The sequence below is a fragment of the Sinohyriopsis cumingii genome, chromosome 7, assembly GCF_028554795.1.
Source record: "Sinohyriopsis cumingii isolate HCF-2022 chromosome 7, ASM2855479v2, whole genome shotgun sequence".
Lineage (NCBI taxonomy): Eukaryota > Metazoa > Mollusca > Bivalvia > Unionida > Unionidae > Sinohyriopsis > Sinohyriopsis cumingii.
Genome location: NC_142967.1, coordinates 21,645,126 through 21,668,174, shown reverse-complemented (window position 1 = coordinate 21,668,174; position 23,049 = coordinate 21,645,126). Strand labels below are relative to the sequence as shown.

The window sequence follows — 23,049 nt, the reverse complement described above, 5'->3', positions numbered from 1 at the left end:
ACTTCAAACGAAATGTTGTATAATAATGGTCTTTTATCATGGTAGCCAGGTACTGAACTGGATCAAGAAATGAGGACTTCATGCTTATCATACCCAACAAAAGGGTAGTAAGAAATGTTTTCAGAACCACCGCATCATTGCGGCATCACAGCGTGCGCTAATATTTTCAGTCACCCTGCGTTTCAAAATTGGATTTTCTTGTTTTACGTTTGTTTTGGATTTATATAGATATTAAAACAGTCTGAATAAGACACGCAAACGACTATAGTAAATATTGCATGGCATGAAAAGCTAGAAATTTCTAATAGTCAAACTAATTTGATCTTGACTGTTACAAAATGGATTCTGGTTAAGGTATGAGATAGAACTGGGAATGAAATTAAATTACATTAGCCATAATGAGCTGTGAAAATCATTATTTTACTGCGTACAGGTGTGGACTTCGCCATAAGCAGCTGTGACTATCAACTTTATACAACGTAGGGGAGTAGCAGGCTGTGAATATCAACATAATACAGCATAAGGGAGTGGCGGACTGTGAATATCAACATAATACAGCAGACGGGAGTGGCGGTCTGTGAATATCAACATAGTACAGCATGCGGAAGTGACGGGCTGTGAATGTTAACTTCATACAGCTATCGGGAGTGACGGGCTGTAAATATCATCTTAAAACATGCTGGAATGGCGGGCTGTCAATATCAGCTTATTATTATATGCACATTTTTTTCTCCGTTAACTTTGCATTGTCAGAATCGTTCAGTATTTTACAATATTGAACCCGCGTGTAATTGATATTGAACTCGCGTGAATAGAAGAACTACTTTCTATTGCAAACAAACAATGGACGCAGACGCCAGCACTTTTCGTTTTTTTATATTTGTCTGTGGATGAAGTAAACCAACTGAATAAACTAAAGCAGATGTTTCGTGGACTGCCACATACATGCTGCTTTGGCACATTCCGCGTTAACCTTTTTCGATACCGTGTTTCGATTTGGGCAAGTTATTGACGCCAGACAGGGTCCATACAAATAGCATCCAAGTTACAAGGCATAAATTGTCTTCTCTAGCTGGTAATAAGAATGGCAAAAAATATACTTACAGTTTTACATTCTGAATTTTCTCAAAATGTACTTATTTCTGTAAATCCGAATTACATGAGCCATGTCATGGGTTCTCAAGCTTGATTACGCATTTCGAAATTGTACTGTAATTTCGACTATAATCCATGTGCAACTACATCCTCCTTACTGTACTCAAAATTAAATATACATTAATTTCCATAGCGTCTTTTTGATCATTGCAATTGAAAGTCTTCATATTTTTCCCACAATATGATTTCAAACATTCAACGGAAGAACAAAAAAAAAAAAACACTTGCAGATGTCAACAGTACGATGCTCCGTTGCCGCTGAAATCCGATGTACTTCATGTAAAATTGGCACATCAATCTATCCCATAATCACGAAATTTCGTAGAAACGACAAAAATTCCAAAATCTATTCATTCCAGATCAAATGGAAAAGTTGTTGCAATGCACATTCATTCACAACATGACTCCAAATTTTAATTTTAAGTAGACCAAAACGCCATTTTCTTTTGAATGTTATGTTTAGCGCTCGACCAAGGTCAAATTTATATGTGCGCATTAACACTGTTGTTGTCGTGTAATAATGAATCTGCGCTTGTGTATTTAGTTCGGAATACGGCATACATTGAGTTGCTTTGTTTCGTGTAGTGTATTTTTTTAAATAGACATAATTAAGCCTTAGGAAGAATAAAAAATGAGCATATAATAAAAAGGTTCTGCATTTGTATGGGAAAATATGAACTCGTTTTGTCGGATGGATATACTTCATTCCCAAGGTCGTGCAGTATTTCCATCCGAAAAACTCGTTCATATTTTCCCATACAAATGCAGTAACCTAAAAATACAGCATACGGGAGTGGCGGGCTTGGCTTTCTCAATACTATTAGTACATTCGTACTCATTTTTGAAATCTACTTGCTCTACAGTTTAAACGCTTTGAGTCCATTTTTCATGTTTAGCATTTCTAACTTGGATTTTTGGAGTAGATGTTTAACTTAGCACTACTAAATTGTATTTTTACAGTATTTAATTTAGCATTACTAAATTCCAATTTTAGAATGTTCATTTTTTGCATTACTAAATTGGAATTGTTTCAGGTATTTACTCTTGAATTAAACTGAAATGCCATGTAGTACAGGACCACTCGTGTGGGAAATGTCTTTCTGAGCAAACTCTTTCTGTATAAAAACATAATTAAACACAATAAGTTCTAGTAGGTCAAACTTTTCACTTTTAAAATTTATTTATCCCTTAAGATAAACGGATACAGATGCTAAGGAATGTATTTACATTGGCATTGTAACTTTGTACTTTGTGTACGGTATATAGCCTCAAATGGATGTTGACGTGAATACGTCTGCTTAAAACAAATAGCAGGAGGTGTGTTCCTAATTCATGGCATATCGTTTCGGCTGTAATGTATAAAACAGTTATCCGACAAATTTTAAATTGTTTCTTTCTACAATTTTTTTTTTATTAAGATCGCAATAACGTGATAATATTATTTTTAAGGAAAGATGGTGTTTTATGGCGCACTTATTTGCCAAGAACATTAAATAAAGCAATAACACGTCGTAAGAAAACTGCAAAACGGTGCCAGAGAGGGACTGTACGAAATCAAACTATTTAATGACCAACTACGGCTATCTATTTTTTTCTATTATGAGAATAACGATTCCCCCAACTATGTGCATTCATTCCTTTGCTTGCTGCTATTTTTTTCATGGATTGTTTTTGTGAAAGACGTACTAAATGATCAGATGTACCAAACAGTTTGCATCTTGATAAACTCAGATAAACAAACATTAAGCCATATTTTATTAAAAGTCGGGCGATCATGTGTAAGGAAATCATTTTTACTTGCTTAATTTACCCTCGTATATTGATCGTTAGGTAACCTCCTGATGATATTTCACTGTACTTGTTATATTTTGGATACGTTCGGTCGCTTTGAAATACCCTACATGCTGTAAACTCGATTTATTTTCTTGCTAGAAATGTATGACGGCAGGAGGTTCTTAATATTGCCTAACTAAACTTACCACATAAAGTCATTGTTAAATTGCTATACTGCATGTTATAATCTGATGATTGTTTTGGTATTTTTATATTGTTAAGTATATTTAATTTCTATTATATATTGCTTTTGTCCCGATTTTGTTGTGTATATATATAATTGGTATTGTGTGATAGACACTGAGCCATAACTGAGGGTTGGAGCTGGGCCTACCTGGCTAATGTCTCTTTTATAGACAATGTATTATATACTTAACTCTTGTCTAAGATTTTTAATTATATATTAAGATCATTATTACTTGAAGGTAAACATATTAATGTAGCATTTTGTCCATGGAAGGTTCTAGACGGGGTCATATTTATAAATTTGACGGGAAAATGATCCTCGTTATGGTTTTGTTATTGTGTCTAGGTTTTTATGCAATGAAGAAGTAGACAGAAATTCTGTAATCCTATCTTCACGTCAGTCCTTAAATGAGTACGTTTTAGCTGTGTTCAATTAATTCTCGAGGATTTATTTATTTAAATTATTGGAATTACCAGGTGCTCATTAATAGTTTTCGGACTAAATCACTATTTCGGGATTAGTGTGAGTTCATTTAGATACATTTTGGATTATAGTATTGTGATACATCAAGACTGGTGGCATATCAACATTATTACATAATGGTAGATCAGCACTTTCAAGATTGTGTTTTATTTGGAACACCACTGCGACTCAGTCAGAATATGCTATACTTTTGAAATTATGATAGAACTTTTAGGACTATTGGGGATTTCACAATAGTGTAATTTCTGTGTAAACTGTCAGTTGCCGAATCACACAGCACTTTTTGTTATTATTTTGTTTTTAAAGATATTTTCTATCGATTGTAGAGCTTGTTTAAGCGAATGAATTACTGTTGAGGAGGCTGCTACGTAGCTATTTATAGAACATGAGCTTCTCCATCTGCAACGTAATAGCTACTTCAATATCAAACAAAAATGTTACTAATGGTAGGCGATCTAAGGGTTTGAACATTCTACAGCATGGTTTTAATCTTTTATCTAAATTTGCATGTGCTCTGAGTAGAAGTTTCACATATTCAAAGATGTTTTGTTGGACATACGAATGATTCTTGAATTTGATGATGTCATAAGTTCATTGTGACTTGGCCGATTCGTTATTGTCCAGACTCGTGAATAACCGATTTTCGCGTCTTTAAATCTATTTTCGTATTGATTAACAGTTTAGACTACCTACAGGGGCTACTTACAAATGAAATTAAGACTATCAGTAAGTAGTTATAGTGATGGGGGTCCAATAGTCAAACAGTGCAAAACATCGACATTGACAGTTAGGATAGGGGTGTGTGTAGCGGATCTTCCATCCACTTAACATCGTAACTATTAATTTCGGCGTCTTACATTGTAGAACTGTGAGTCCAGTTGCTGTAATGTTAGTATTTTACCCCATTCCAATCCCTATATCCATTTACCTATAGTTATAAATTCATTTGTAACAAGCTGCAGTGCAAGTGATGTAGCCCCGTGTTTTTTTGCGAGATGCTGAGTTTCCCAGCGTACAGCAAACATGTGTTTTTGATTCGGTCAAATCAATTCATTCAATTTTCTAAATAAAATATAAACCAACTGCTATTATTTCGTTTCAAAGGCGTGCAGTGTGTATGCCTTCCAGTTCAGTGTTTACGTTCGTTACTTTGCACGGGATTCTATTTATAGAAGTTAGTATAAAGTAGTTTTCCGTACAGTTTATGCGGAAATAAAGGCCATTGGGTCTGATCACATGATAATGTTCTGACCAATGGAAATCTTCCCTTCATTTATCAACTGATGCAACTGCAATTATTATGCTACAGTCCCCCCCCCCCGAAAATGACGTAAAGGCTCATTGACGTCATTACTCATTTCACATTAGGCAAAGTGACTACAGAGATGCGCTACTTTGTTTTGAGTGAGTCAGTTTCAATCTTCTTTAGTTGCTGTGCAGTACCCCTCTTAGAAATGACTTACCTGATATCTGTATTGTAATCACACTCGTGTATATCTCTTTATTGTAATTAAACTTGTGTGTATGTCTCTGTTGTAATTAAACTCTTGTGTTTTGTCTCCGCATGTAATTCTGCTTTTGTGTATGTCTCGGTATGTAATTAAACTCTTGTGTATGCTTATGTATTTTGGTTAAATTCTTGATCAGTGATAATAAGAGAAAAAAGGAAACCTGAAAATATTCCGCGTTGTTCACGTTGGAAACAATCGCAGATTTGGCAGTCCCCAACAGTATTGGTAAAAACATATACATGGCGTAATATGTAATATTGTCCAATGTTATGCACAATAATGCGTAAGTATTCACTAATGACTCTAAGTACAGTCTGTGCTTTTTTTTTCTTTAGCAGTACAAATCCGGACCTAATTTTATATTTCCTTCTACCATAATATATGCTTGAATTTGCAAACGTATAATGCTTGACCAAATAGATTCCGAAGAAAGCATTCAAAGATAAAGTGCATGGGTCTTCCAACATGAAGAGGCAGTGCTGTCTTTCATTAACTTAATTTTTAGGATCTCGTGCAACAGATGTGACACATAAAGACAAACTTTTTTGCATACTGGATGAGTTCACGATTATACATTAACACGAAGCATGAAATATGCGTGCAAACTAAGTACATTCGTTCCAGCAGTTAGTAACAACAGCAAACGAAGCACGAACTATGCGTGCAACTAAATATTTTCTTTCCATTTCTTAATAACAACAAAATGAATATGTTGTTGTTGGGTTTAACACCATTTGTCAGCACACGATAGGATATGCATGGCGGCCAGTATTAATGGTTGAGGAAGAACCCAGGAAAACCCCGGGAAGAACCACCGACCCACGAGAAGCTACTGGCAAGCTTTCTCACATACCCACATTAGCCGAATCCTAGACTCGAACCCACGCAGACACAGGTGAGATGGCAGTGATTCGTAACGAAGAGCGCTTTAGACCACTCGGCCACTCGCTGTCCAAATTGAATATTATTTTAACGTGTGATATCATTACATAATGCTTGACAGGGATTACAAAATTCGAAAAAAAACCAGAACCAGCATATATTATTTTAAGACTCGTATGCTACTTATATTCAGCGAATTGATTGTATTTATAAACGTTAGCTATTGAAATGAAAAACTGAAGCAAACATTTTCGTCGCTCATCATGCAAATCAGAAGACGAAAGTCAAATATTAAAAGTCAACCCATATTCCTTGCAACTGACAGAATGTAAAATATCCTTTGTTATAGGAAACATTACCCCATCTACCAGCTTTTTTATTATTATAGCGAACATATAATTTGCAGTTCTAAATTCAATTAAGGGTTTAGATAAATTGTTTTGAAATAATAAATAAATCTTTCCAATTCCGTACTACCTTTAAATAACCTGTAAGACCTTTAGAAGACGTATTAATGTTAGTTTCCCAAACTTGACTGTATTGTGATACGGACATCTGTATCCCATATTTTATTTTGTACTCTAGCCTTTATTTAAGTCATTGGGTTAATGACAATATTCTTAAGATTGGAATTATCAGACTATATAATTCACTTTAAAGGACAGCTCAAGTCGCGTGTGTAGAGTACCTGTACAATACGTTGTACTTTTTCCTTTCATAAATGAAGATCGAAATGTAATGTACATGTCAACATAATATTTTGGTCTAAATAGGCCATGAATTTAAAATATAGGTCAGGATATCGTCATGTGATCATAGGAGAACAACTATACTCTAGACATACCATGGCTGCCCTAGCTGCTGATTAGTTAAATAATATTAAAAAAATCAAGTGTTGACTTCTAAAGCATTTCGTTCAAAAGAATAATTAAAAATACCAGGCATTATATTCTAGAGATTTAGAGTTGTCTATCTGCTGTGTATGTACTGGTTGTATAAACGAATTAGATACGCAGCATTCTTATTATATGTTTATAACCGTGAGAATAGGAAGGGATGTAGATTTATTTATTTATTGTTCGTTGAAACTGCAGTGCTGAAAAAATGTATTTGAAACATACAGTACCTTACTATATTACACTGAAACTTTCAAGGACTTGGATAATTATTTATTTAGTTGGATAATTATGCAATTATTCAATGATACGGATCTTAATTAATTTCTTTTGACCGCTGTGAAGGACTTTTGTGACATTCGACATTCATTGCGTTTACCTTGAACGAAATTTGTTTGGATATTAGAACATTGTTTCTTCTGTGGTGCTAGCATATAAGCACGTTAGAACTGTCATTCGGAATACTTTGGAGTGTTTCCGGATTACTTTAAAATTGATAGTAGATTTAGGAAATTCTAGGAACTTGTACCATACTGTACGTTATATTTAATTATTTCACTTTGTTTGGCTTTATATTTTAGGGAAATACATTTATATTTTGGCTTATAGAATGTATATTGGAGTTTACCTTTTCTTGTTACGTAGTTTAAGACCCTAAAACATAACAAATATTCTTTTATACATAGTTTTACAGATGTTTTTTACCGCTGAACTGACACAAAACTTTCATTCTCAATATGTAGCTAATTCCAACATCTTCTAATACAGATTTTACGTACAGTATTAATATACCGTCAAATGAATTATCACTAGAATGTTTGTAAAATAGAGAATACATATTATAAGAAATTTTTTCGTCATAATCACTATATAATCACTCCCACTGGTTCATCATGTTACTTTTAATGTTAATAATTAAGAGGGACCGATCAAGTTTGCAGTAAAACATTTTATTATATGCTTATTTTATGTCTCCATTAACTTTACATCGGCAGAATCGTGCAGTATTTTACGATACTAAACACTTTTATATTGCACGCACGTGCATGACACGAGTACCTAGTGTATTAGAAAGTACTTTGTAAACAAACCATGTACACTACTATAGTAGACGCTTTAGTTTTTGGTTGATTAGATATTTCTGTGAATGAACTAAACAACCTCCAAGTGCAAACCATCCAAATTATTTGGCAATTGTAAATGATGGTGAACTCGGGTTTTTGCAAGGAATTACTTCTTTTTATTTGTGACGCTGAGCTTGACCTTTGATCTAAGCTATTTTCAAAGTTTGATCGATATGATTCTTTAACACCCTAAGAACAAGCCATCCATTAAGTTGACTAACTATAGATCGTGTACAGAACTAAACGTGCCGAAATAAAATTGGTAGCAGAAGGATGGGCGGACGGACAGCGTGACATAAAACGCACACCGTAAGCTAAAAATATTAAACAAACCCATCTATGCAATTAAAGAAACAGAGATTTTTTCATAAATAAATAAGGGGTAAAAACTGAAAGAGAGGTATAAATGATCGTCAGGAACAGGTTTATTTTTCATTGATAGGAATGTTTTTTTTATATATCTATTGGTAGGGAAATTTCTATTTCCCATTGGTATGGACATATATTTTCCAACTACTCTTGATGCATAAATATAGACTATTCCTTATATTAAGTAATTCTGATTCCGAATTGTTCCTGGGTCATGTTCATCACAAAAATTGTTAAAGATACAATTTTTTAAATGCTTATGAAATCTGTGTATGTTCACTTTAATGCTACTCGGAGATGTCATCAGATTTATCAAAAACTCATTGGACTGGTATTATTGTCATCTTTATAGATTTATCTGTCGCAATCTATCTCTTCTCCACGCTCAACATATGCAATTATAAAGTAGTCATTTTGAGTTAATTATATCTTTCTTTAGCTACCTTTATAAAATATCTTGAATGAGTCGAATCAACGTTTTTATTTAGATTGGAAGCTACCGAGTATGAGAGACGACTAAACATGAATGTGTCTGAAGTATGCATACTCGACATATAGGTTGAGGTCGCTTGTCGCAGTTACCAGTCTATCTTACCGAAAATAAAGGACTTATGTATACTGTTACCTGTCCATCTTACCGAAAATGTAGGACATAAGTATACAGTTAGGTTTTGTGGGCAGTATCTTGAACAGTTACAGCAAAAGTAATGTCATCAAGTAAAAGGTTAAGGTACTAGAATTTTATATTCACTGATACTGGATCACCATCAAAGAACTTAACACGGTTTAGGCAGTTTTACATCCATAAATATCGCTATAGTCCAAGTTATCAACTCTCCTTTTTTCGGTATATTGCGTAATTCGGCTTAATTTAATAACACTGAGTTCCTATAGAAAAAGCCTAATACAGAGCCCGTCATGCAGATAAATTCCTCTCGTCTTTTCATCTAGAAATGAATGATATACTTTTCATACCGTCTCCTCAATACTCTGAAACAAGTTTTTTTCTCCATCCTTAACATTATCAAATAGCGCGTGAATGTCAATATTGGACCCTACTTTTGGTGATCAGTAGGGAGAAAACTTCTGCAAAGTGATTTAAGGAAATATCTGCTTGAGAATATATATATATATATATATATATATATATATATATATATATATATATATATATATATATATATATATATATATATATATATATATATATATATATATACTTAATGTACTTCCTTCTTGTAACAGACTTTTGTCTTCTGTTATCATCCTATTCAATACTTGTATCATCCTATTCAAGTGTTTTGTAGTTGAACTTTAATCTACTTCTAACGTTTGTTTGTACGGGCTTGCGGCTATAAACTTTATTGCATATGATTTCAGAAGACTTCAGTTAGGGTCAACTCTTCGAACCTTTCTCGTAAAGCCGACTCTGAACATACAGACCAACTAGGCAGCAGGCATTAAATGAGCGAAGCTTAGGGTGTCGAAAAACCTTGGGACGACCCTGATATAATGACCAATGTCATTATTCATCATACAAATACGTGTTCAGAGTAAATTGTAGGGTCACCAATCTCAGTTTCTTTATTATTATTTTCAATCTAATAACTGCAAAAAATATTTTATTTTTTGGAAATTGCCCTAAAACAAATATATTTAAATCTGTATAAGTTATAGGCGGTCACCTCTTTTGTTTGATCTAGATTTCGTTTAAGAGATGTGTTGAGTTAATCAAATCCATACTTGTATCCAAATAGAAGACCTGTTAAATGAGCCAAAGTCATAACTCTACCCAAATGGAAGATGTATGGAATGAGTCAAACTCGTACTTGTATCCCAATGGAAGATGTGTCCCAATGGAAGATGTGTGGAATGAGTCAAACTCGTATCTAAATGGAAGATGTGTTGAATGAATAAAACTTGTACTTCCATACAAATGGAAGATGTGCTGAATGAATCAAACTCGTACCCAAATGGAAGATGCACTGAATTAATCAAACTCGTACTTGTATCCAATTTGAAGATGTGTTGAATGAATCAAACTCGTATCCAAGTGGAAGATGCACTGAATGAGTTAATCTCATACTTGTATCCAAATGTAAGATCTGTGGAATGTGTTAAACTCGCATCAAAATGGAAGATAACGTGAATAATACACAATTGAACACGACTGTGACTGCGTTATGCATACTTTGCATCCGGCTAGAGGTCACGTATTGCGATATGTGGATGTTCCAGACTAGACTAGCCAGGGTTTTGAACAATACCAAACAAAAATGATATTTTTGTCAGAATTCATCTTGAAAACCTGTATAGGATATCGATATTTTAGTTGCAATCATACAATAATTGCATCCTAGCTAGATCAATTTCTTAAGATGCAAAAATATGACAGAATTCCTTCATGGTATGAAGTGAAAGAATACGGCTTTCTGCCAATTGTAACACACCAGGACACGGTCACTGTTAAATCTGATTATTGGGCACTCAAGGTGTCAGAGTAAATTTCTTTTTCAGTACTACAAAGCCATTTTTGCATGCCCTTGATTTATACGGAGCGATCTGGAATTCTACACCCCGAAATTAAAATTCACATGAATAGACATATTATGTAATTTTAAAAAAAATGTTAAAAAATAATCCGCTAATTAATTGCACATGTATAAAACTTAGTAGTTATTGTAACAAAAGGTGGGTGTAACTTTTTGTTGCAAAAAGAGCGAACGTTGAATAATAGGGCCAACCTTGATGCATAACGTAGTCGTTGCGAATTGAAACTGTTTCATTCCTACTGTTATTCAATTTGTATATTATTTAAACAAACATAAACAGTAACTCAGACTGGACATTTTTAAATCTGATTTAATCAGGGTACTCTTCCATTCAAACTGATCCCCAAAGAGGGGGAGAGATGAATAATAATAGCAATAAAATTCCCAGTGAATACAATCCATAAAAACGAGATAATAGATTTCAGATTTCATGTTCGCTTTAAAGACCACGAGTTTGTAGCAATTCTCTAAGATATAAGTACATTTCAAGTTATTATGAAACTCCCCTTGGTAAATAATCTAAACATCCTTGCTTAATCCTTCCCGTATGAGTCAGAGGAAAGAGCTTCCCACGTCATTTCCCACGTTATTTTCGCTATGACGGTATATAAAGAGAGAGACAGAGACAGAGACACACAGAGAGAGATAGACAGAGACATATTGGTTATAATGTTTGCAATCACTTTGTTATAATTTTAGGAATTTTCTGCAGATGCATTCGATGCCAATCGCCTTTAGAGTGTTTAAAACGCTATAAAGTAAGTTAATGACCAAACGATAACTTAAGAGAGTGACCGAAACTCGTCTATCGAAAAGAGAATGATTCTTTTCATCCGGTCGCAGTCCGATATTATGTTATCAGCAGCAAGTAAATTTGATAACCAGTCTAGTGAACTATCCTGAATATTAATCGATTGCAGATCGATAACCCCAAAATTAGGTGAATTATTGCATTATGTTCCACTGTAGTCAACCGTCTGAAGGTTTATTGTGTTCGAGATCGATTTATTTCTCTTATCATATAAAAACAATAATGTGCTCGTGGTAAAGGTCTCACGGAATGCCATAGACTCATGTCTTGCTTCGTACCTTACATAAAAATGAGCTTCTTAGGGGTTGACTGAAATGAAATTACCATTTGATCACGAGGTCGTTCACTGGCCCATTTCAACAAAAAATTTCATTTCTCTAGAACAATTTCTGGACACATGGCCAATGTCCATGTTAGTTGTGTGACAGCACACATCCAGGATAATGCGAGCCCTTGTCATAGATTATAGCATTTATTATTGTATGACTGATTTCATCACAAAGCCATGTACAGAGTATGTGTATGTGACGGTATATACGTCATTGAGTGACGTGGAACAACAACAACAACAATGACAATGAACCGTTACAGAGTATATGTATGTGATGGTACATAAGTCACTGAGCGATGTGGAACTATGCATGACACATTAACTATGACAAAGAACTGTACGGAGTATATGTATGTAACGGTCATTGAGTGATGTGGAACTATGCATGTCACATTTAAAATGACAAAACACTGTAATATTATATGTATATAACGGTATATAAGTCACTGAGTGATGTGGGACTATACATGGCACATTTACAATGACAAAGAACTGTTCATTGTATATGTACGTAACGGTATATACGTCCATGAGTGATGTGGGACTATGCATGACACATTTACAATGACACAAATCTGTACAGAGAAAATGTATGTAACGGTATATACGTCATTGAATGATGTGGGACTAAGCATGGCACATTTACAATGACAAAAAACTGTACATAGTATATGTATGTAACGGTATGGTGTGGGACTGTAAATGGCACATTTACAAGGACAAAACGATATACAGAGTATATGTATGTAACGGTATATAAGTCGATGAGTGATGTGGGACTGTGCATGGTACATTTACAATGACCACAAACTGTACAGAGCATATGTATGTAACGGTATATACATCACTGAGTGACCTGGGACTATGCATGGCACATTTACAATGACAAAGCACTGTAATATTATATGTATGTAACGGTGTATAAGTCACTGACTGATGTGGGACTATACATGGCACACTTACAATGACAAACAACTGTACAGAGTATATGTATGTAACGGTTTATACGTGATTGAGTGATGTGGGACTATGCATGGCACACTTACAATGACAAACAACTGTACAGAGTATATGTATGTAACGGTATATACGTCATTGAGTGATGTGGGACTATACGTGTCTCATGTTCAATAACAAAAAGCTGTACAGCGTATGTGTATGTGACGGTATATACGTCATTGAGTGATGTGGGACTATTCATGGCACATTTACAATGACAAAGCACTGTAATAGCATATGTATGTAAAGGTATATAAGTCATTGAGTGATGTGGGACTATACATGGCACACTTGCAATGACAAAGCACTGTAATATTATATGTATGTAATTGTATATACGTCATTGAGTGACGTGCGACTATACATGGCTTATTTACAATGTGTATATGTCTGACAATGGGTACATACTTGACTACCTTTTCAAAAAGGTCAATTCAATTTGTCTTAGATTGGTGGATTCTCCACATTTGCGTTCAGAAGATTTCCATCTCATTCATCAAATAACCCTATGTGCTGAATGCAGTTACTGTAGTCATGGAATTGTTTAAGTGCTAAAAATTGTATTTTCACAACCCTGGCTTTGTATTGGGCGTCATATCTAAGGAAACATTACAAAAATTGATTTTGTTTCGGACCTCAACAAAGTACCCTGAAAGTTGTTGACAAATGACAGAGTATGTGTATGTGATGGTATGTAAGTTAATGAGTGACGTGGAACTATATATGGCACATTTAGAGTGACAGAGAACTGTACAGTGCATGTGTATGTGACAGTACATACGTCATTGAGTGATGTGGGACTATGCATGGCACATTTAGAGTGACAGAGAACTGTACAGTGTATGTGTATGTGACAGTACATACGTCATTGAGTGATGTGGGACTATGCATGGCACATTTACAATGACAATGAACTGTACAGAGTATATGTATGTGACGGTATATAAGTCATTGAGTGATGTGGGACTATACATGGCACATTTACAATGACAATGAACTGTACAAATGTCATCTATTTTTGGACGCAATATCATGGAATGTCAGATATTTGGATAAAATTTAATTATTTTCTAATTGCTTTTTCATCCCAAAAGACAATAAGACACTCATATCCACGACCCCTCACGTACATTATTAAAATTAACATTTGCTGATTTTAGGTGTAATGAACTCAGGCCCAGGGTTTTTATTATTTATATTCAGCCCATCTTTGAAGTACTGGTCGAACGTTAATAAAAGAAAAAGCGAGATATGTGACAAAGCACACTATCATACAATGCTGATAAAAGAATCACTTTCAGCAAAGCCGTAATGTACAAATTCAGACATTCTTGATTGATGCCGAACATTGGTATTTTAAAAAATTTCATGGGCACCATTTTCTGTCTTAAAACAGATTCACTATATACCCTTTATTTTAGAACATAATTGACAACCTTTGATTGGCTAATTATGACGCGGAGTTCTTAATGTTAGAAAATTGTCAGCCCCGGGTGGACGAGTGGCCTTAACCGACCAGTGTCATCTCACCTCTGCCTGAGTCTGAACTTAGAATGTTCCAGAAACAAAATTTGACAGAAAATGTCCAGAAAATGGTAATTGCGACCTAGATCAAGTGCTGGGGTATATAAACTTGTTTATTCTTTCTTAACTTACTTAACATCCGAAGCGAAATGAGTCTTATTGTTGTGTTCAGTTTTTAATTTGGGTAAATTTATTTATTCAAATTACTAATCACTGGAATTAAAAAGTGCTGAGTAATATATTTGGACAAAACATCATTTTGTAGTAAATTCAGACAAGGATATTTTGGATTATATTTTTTTATATATCAACAGACTGTTAACACACAACCACATTATAAGACACTGGCACATTATCATGTTCAAAACTGCAGGGTCATGAATACATTCAATATTGGAATTTAATCGAGCACCACTGAGATTCATACGTTTGGACTTTTTGCGGAACTTTTAAGACTATTTGGGATTTGATTCACAATACCGTAACTTCGTTTAACATTTTTGTTTTTGTATTCTGGGAAATAAATTATTTGTTGAATTCGACAGTTGTTTGTCATCGTAATCCTTGTAATGAGCAATCATTTCCGTTATCCGATGACAGTTATTCGTCAGCGTAATTCTAGTAATGTGTAATCACTTCTGTCATCTGATGGTTGCATGTGGTGCATAATACATTGTTGTAATACATACAACGATCAGATGAAACAAAGCAAAAAGGGAAACCTCCGGAAGGGACTCGTACAATTCCGAGTCAAGACTTTAAACTTGTATGCACAAGAACTAGTACAATTCCGAGTCAAGACATTAGACTTGTATGCACAAGAACTAGTACAATTCCGAGTCCAAAAAATAGATTTATATGCACAAGGACTAGTGCGAATCCGAGTTAAAATATAATTTTATGCACATACCTTTCAGGAAGAGGGAAACGAAGTCTTAACGCTGTGATTTAGAATAAAATCTAGAACTAATCTTTAGTCTCTAAACGTTCAGTCAGAGACTTACAGATGAAATTCAGAAAGTTTACTAGTTCGAGGCTTTGTGCTTAGTTCAATTTTATTATGTTTAAACTTTATTGGCGGTTCAGATCACTTTACGTTTTGTAAAATTCTATCCAAGATGGAAAGTTGTTAATCATATCTATAATTTCCATCAGTTTTATTCATGGCTGTACATTGTAGCGATTACCTTTAGCTCAAATTCATATTTCCGCCACAACAATTTAAAAACTCGGCCGTTAATTTAGATAACCTAATTCAAATCCCTATTAAATCGTCAACCTTTGTGTCAACTATCCAAAAAGATACTACTGCGTATCGCATTATTCAATTCTCAGTCAGTAGGACCACCAGAAAAGCGCACAGAAATAATTAATTTTAACGAGCAGAATATCGACGTCTTTTTCTTGACAGAAACATGGTTTAAAACATCAGGCGATGAGCCCATGTGCGCGGATCTAACACCCACTGGTTACTCCATCAAGTCGTTCCCCCGCCACTCTCGCGGTGGTGTAATTGTTGTCATCGCAAAGAACTCCATGATCAACCGTCTTAACCACACTATAACCTTTGATTTCTATCACACATCGTTTGAACTAGTCCAAACCACACTCACACTGAAATAACGGTTAGTCCATTTTTTTCTTCATCTACCGGCCTTCTCCTAGCAGAAAATAAAACAAGCTTACTGAATCTTTCTTTTTGGAGCAGTTTCCGAATCTCCTGGAGTATGGAAATTCGATAGGTGGCAACCAGATTATTCTTGGAGATTTCAACTTTCACTTTGACTCTCCTGAAAACCCACAGACATCAAAACTCTTAGATTCCATTCACGTTTTCAACCTTAAACAGTCAATTACCCATACCACCCATAAACGAGACCACATTTTAGACTGGATTCTTCATAGACCCGATGATAATGTTCTACAGTCCTCCCTAATGTCCCATGAACTTGCATGAGATCACCTCTGCATTGTTTGCTATCTTGACGTATCAGTCCCTAACCCTCCACCTTAATTTGCTACTAAGAGAAATATCCGTATTATAAATAGATCACACCTACTGCATGATATCAAATTAAACCTAACACCTTGGCTAACTCATACAGCAGAACAACTTGATAGCTGTCTGCCTTCATTGCTTGACAAAATATGCCCAAGCAACCAAGTGCAGAGTATCAATTGAAAAGGTATATCCGTGGAACAGCAGTGTTAGGGACCAGCTTCGCACTACTAAATGAGACCACTATAAAGCTGAGAAGTTTTGGCTTTCCCCCAGACTCACTATTCATAAGCAAATCTATGAAGCCGCTAAGAATTTCACAAACATAGCCCATGCAGCGAAATCAGCCCACTACAATACTAAGATCATGGAAAGTTCCAGCTGCAAAGAGCTCTTCGAGATTACTAACAAGCTAATGTCAAGGAACAAATGTACACCACTTCGAACTACCTTCTCTCCCGCAGATCTTCCGGACCTATTTGCAAATTTCTTCCGTGAGAAAGTACTATGCATTAAAGATAAACTTGACAACACAATTTCAATTGATTCGTCGTGGCCATACAGTTGCAATAAAAAGTTTCAGCGGTAACCGTTTGCAACATTTGAACCTGTCTTTATGGATTTAGTCGTGATGAAAAGTACACCAAAGTCATGTGAACTTGATCCAATTCCAACATCACTGCTGCTTGAGTGCTTAGATCCAGTATTGCCTTCACTAGCTGATGTTATTAAGACCTCTCTCTCATCCGGGGAATTCATATCATTTTTCAAAACTGCCATTGTAAAGCCTCTGCTGAAGAAACCAACACTCGACCATAAAGATTTAAAGAACTACAGCCCAGTTTGTAATCTCCCATTCATATAAAAAAAACTTTGAAAAAGTTGTTCTATCCCAACTGTTACGTGTTAAGGCTCTCATAAACAGCAACAACAAATATGAACACAACAAATTTTGTAAAATTTAACAAATAATTTATTTCCCTAGAAAAAGAACAAGGTAAAAAGGAGGAAAAGAACTTAGGGTTTTAAGAATCAAATCCAAAAATAACCCAAGAATAATCCAAGAATAAAAAATTAGAATTCAAAGTAATAAAATGTTCTAATGAATTTGAGTTCGAGTCCCGACAAAAATCCGAAATGGAAGGCGATTGCGTATGTTGTAGTCAGCATAGTAAACAGTCCTTTGTTGAACACAGAAAAAAAATATTCCAATTTTGAATTCCGAATAAAATTTTAATAAATGTCTTTGTCTAAGAATTCTGCATGAGCGCTTAAATATTTCCAGAGAAAAGAATTAATGTCTTAGAATCGAAATAATTTGCAAGAAAATTAAATTACAATCCAACTGGTCACAACAGAAAAAACATCTTGATGTCTAAGTGTTTAGAAGCCAAAATGAAATTATTTCTCAAAACATCACTATTAAATTTCACTACAGAGCAAAACAGGCCCGGATAAGGGTCATCCCACAGGGAAAACCGGAATTTCGAAATAATTACTACATGTTTAAAGTAATGTACTCCTACTACAGCTTTGATTTCACTCTATGATTCCCACACAAAGAATTTTAAAAAAAAGTTTTAAAAAGGCTGTTTACTACCGAGCATGAAATAAGGACAGGAACTAGCTCAGCTTTTAGACACAAAGTTCACATTTTAGGTTTTCGAAGAACTGAATTTCTGGAAAATATCAAATCCAGTAAAAAAAATTCCATTGCAATAGCATGTAATGGAATAAAGTAACTTTAATATAATAAACAAGCAGTTAAGTTAAATCGATTATAAATTGAATGAAATATACATAACACAACTTGTATCCCATATGAATTCAAATAGTCGTTTATTAATGTACAGTCTGCATATCGCCCTTGCCACAGTACTGAAACTAATCTTCTGAAAGTAGTTAATGACATTCTCACTGCTTTGGATAGCGAAAAGATTACAGTTCTCAACCTTCTTGACTGTCTGCAGAATTTGATAAAATAGACCATGGTATATTACTTCACTGTCTCCAGCATGTATTTGGCATTTGCGATACAGCCTAATTGTGGTTCAAGTCCTACTTGTTCAACATGACAGAATGTGTGTCTGTAAACGGAACACACTCCAACCGAGTTGATTTATGCTGTGGTGTTCCACATGGTTCTTTTCTTGGACCTGTTCTCTTCATTCCATACACGCAGTCGCTCTCAAGTATCATAGATCATCATCCAGTCTCTCACCAATTGTACGCTGATGACACACAAATATACACATGTAGCCACCCAACTGAAGCTGATGCTACAATCCAAGATGCAGGGAGGTGCATTTCTGATGTTAAATCATGGATGACATGTAACAAGTTGCAGATGAATGATGATAAAACTGAAGCCATTCTGATTACAAAACAAAGACGTTTTCATTCACAACCTTTACCGCAAACAATAAATATCAGCAACACCAACACTAAATTCACACAGTCTGGACGAAACCTAGGTCTTACTCTCGACAACACTCTCTCATTGCACCAACAGTTCATGAATATATGCAGGGCGGCATATCTTGAGCTGAGATGCATTAACTTCTTTTGCAATTATATTTCAGCTGATGCCACTAAAACACGTGTGTTCCTTAGTACTTTCAAGACTGGACTATTTTAACTCAATTCTGTTTGGTTCTTCTCAGTATCTACTCCACAAACTTCAAAATTTTCAAAACACAGCTGCTCAGATAATCCTTAGAGTACCACGATCAGAGCATACCTCCCCCTGCTCTGTACCCTAAACTGGCTATCCATTCGATCCAGAAGCAAACACAAAATTTGTTATATGTGCTACGTGTCACTGACAGACTCCAGTCAAACATAGCTGTCCGACCTCACCCATGTGTACACACCGTCAAGATAGTTACGCTCCTCTTCTGACACTCGTATTTTCATTATTCCTACTATGAAAATGAAGTCATATGGACAACGTTCTTTGCATACCAGAGCCCAGCATCGTGGAACGAATTGCCAACTAAACTTAGATACAAAGACACATTCATCTCATTCAAGAGCGCTCTTAAAACTCGTCTATTTCGATTGCAAGAACAGATTTAAAGACCTAATAATGTTTTCTTACCTTAAATAGTTTCAGCATATTTACTGTTTTATAGTTTCATGATGTTTGTTTTTTGTAATCATATCATTATATAGGCGTTGTCCAATGTTGTAAAGCGCTTAGAGCTTCTAAAGATTAGGCACTATACAAAGTCCTCTTTCTTCTTCTTCTTCTTCTTCTTCTTCTTCTTCTTCTTCTTCTTCTTATTATTATTATATACGTGGACTCTTTCTATTATAAGATATTAAAAGCGTAAAATTGCAGAGGATATTTAAATAGATGCTTATGTACTCCTTGTCATTTAGTAACAATAATATTAATGGTAAATATGATGACAACTTTCGGACTGGACAGGTTCGTCAGGTGGGTTCTTAAAATAATGAAGTCATTTCCTATTTGGACGGGTTAGATCATGCGAGTCCTTGACCGATGTTGGAGATTTGCAATTTGCCACGTAGAAGTATGTATCTCTGGACAATGTTCTCACCCGTATTTCTTAAATTCTTGTTAGAACACCTTGTTCGCAGACGTATTTTATGTTGTATTGAGATATTTTTTTTTGGAGGGAAAATACATTGGTTTGGGTTATTCAGTGGAAACAGAAAGAGCTAATTGGACTATACAAATATTTGAAACTATGGTGGATGATTAAAAGTTGTTCTGGACTAGGCCATTTTGACACGTCATGACTGTTGGCAGGCCAGTATCTTCATGGATAAAAAAATTCATATGAAACATATCATTCTTTTGGATTCCAGTAAAACTTTTGCAGGATTCTTTTCGATTCAGTTCATAATACCAAAGTTCACGTACATTTTCATTCAATAACACTGATCATTAAATTGTTTGCTAAGTTTTGCAAAATTAGTTGATTTCGCTTTTTTCTTTTACTTAGGTTACGACCATAATGTCATGAAAATATCATTGTTAGTACAACCCTCTCCTATTCACAAAGCACATGACTGAATTCATAAGTCGTAATTTTCTTACACATTATCCCTTCATGCCAAGATGAGTTTATTGTTTTAACAGATTGAATGACTATCACTGTGATCTTTTAGCATTAACTCTTTTCCCATGCCACATTAGTCTCAAACAATTGTGTATTTCGGCGTTTCTTTTTAAAGGAAAAAGATTAAATACTGTTTGTCTCAAATCGTTTTTGTAACCATAATAAATTACCGTCACGTATTGCATTTTGAGAAATATTTCTTGAAAAGAAGGTTCGACAATATTAAGCAAGTCTGATTATAGTTCAGCGAATCATTTCACGCCGATGCAACTTTGCTGTAATAATCGCTCTTGCACTAAGGTTTAATTTTATTTGTTTCCGAAATCGTCTTACTCTAGCCAAACGTGACAGAACTAATATTAAAGGATGCATTTTGTATCTTCGCGCAATCAAATGGGGTGCCTTCACACAAATCAAAAAGACAGCCCTCACGCAGTCATATAGACAGCCTTCACGCAACCAGATTGACAGCTTTCACGCAATCAAATTGACAGCCTTCATGCAATCAAACAAACAGCTTTCACTCTGGCAAATAGAAAACCTTTACGCAAACAAATATACAGCTTTTGCGCAAACAAATAGACAGTTTTCGAGCAGTCAAAAAGACAACATTCATGCAAACATATGGACAGTTTTCACGCATTCAAAAATACAGCCTTCATCCATTCATATCGGCAGCCTTCACTCAAACAAATAGCATTTACTCAAACAAACGGACAGCTTTAACGCAATAAAGTGGACAGCCTTGACGAGATATATGGACATTCTTCACTCAATCCAATCGCCAGCCTTCACGCAATAAAATGGACAGCCTTCATGCAATGAAATACACAGCCTTCACGCAATAAAATGGACAGCTTTCATGCAATGAAATACACAGCCTTCACGCAATCAAATGGACTACCTTCTTTTCACGCAATCAAATGGACATCATGCACGCGATCAATGGGCATAACTACGAATTCATTTCACTAAAACTTAAAATACTTTCCAAATTCACGCGTACAAAGCCTCAAATCACATGAGATGTGCCTTAAGTCACGATTATTATAGATTGGTTTATTTAAAAACACAAGGTAAGGTACAACTATACAAATATATAGATTTTTCGCTATCAAATGAAGTAAATACTTCAACCATTGACTTAAATACTAAAGCTGATATGCATAACTCTGTTATTTTTTCTCTTTCATATCCGATGATTATATGAGACTGGTGTTCTTAAATTTGTACACATAGACCTTATACTGAACTTAAAATCTTAGAAGAAAACCATACCCATGTAATTAAAAATATATTAGGCAACAGTAATAGTTAGGAAAAGTTTGTGTCATAACCATTTAGCATTTGGATAAATATTTGCCAATGGGAAAAACAGGTAAAAACTGATTTTAGTGGTACTGATCTTTATTTTCTGATGCACCAAAAACTCTGATTATATTGCCAGATTATAAAGCCTAATTAACATGCCAGATTAAAAGGCCTAATTATCATGCCAGGTTAAAAGACTTAATAACAATGCCAGACTATAAGATTATAAGATATAGCCATAATGACCTCTTTCGAGGCCTAAATACAAGACCTAATTATTAGGCCTGATTAAAAAGACTAATTGCAAAACATGGTTTTACTACCAAACGACAATGCCTGATCATAAGGCCTGAATATGAGACCTAATGATAAAGCCTGATCATAAGGCCTGAATATAAGACCTAATGATAATGCCTAATCGTAGGACCTGAATATAAGACCTAATGATAATGCCTGATCGTAGGGCCTGAATATAAGACCTAATGATAATGCCTGATCATAAGGTCTGAATATAAGACCTAATGATTATGCCTGATCAGAGTACCTAGCTACAATGCCTGAATGTACGGAATATTACAATGCCTTAGGAGCAGTCAAATTACAATGACTGATTATGATGCCTAATTAAATGGCCCGGTTATAACGGCTAATTATAGTGCCCGATGATAACGCATACTCATTGTGCCCGATAATAAGGCCCAGTTATAATGCATTATTATAAGGCCTGATTTCAATACCTAAATATAAGGCCTCATTAGAAAGCCTACATATATTGCCTGGTGGTAATGCCTAATGGCAATGTATCATTATAATGTCTAATTACCTAAATCAGCTCTTTCATGTATTTGAAACAAACCAAGGAACTTCACAAGCGTTTCAATAGGATATATTTTTAAATAAATATTTGTGACCAGTTATCCCACATCGAGCATTTACGAAATGTTAGGGACGATGCGTTTATTTGCTAACACAGCTAAAAGTATCCCGACAC

General features: G+C 34.9%; 1 protein-coding gene across 1 annotated transcript in view; it reads right to left on the bottom strand.

Moving 5' to 3' along the window:
• Positions 1-23,049, bottom strand: part of LOC149794853 (alpha-1A adrenergic receptor-like) — a 104,273-nt gene that overhangs the window by 11,044 nt on the left and 70,180 nt on the right. The gene's annotated exons all lie outside the window — the stretch shown is intronic.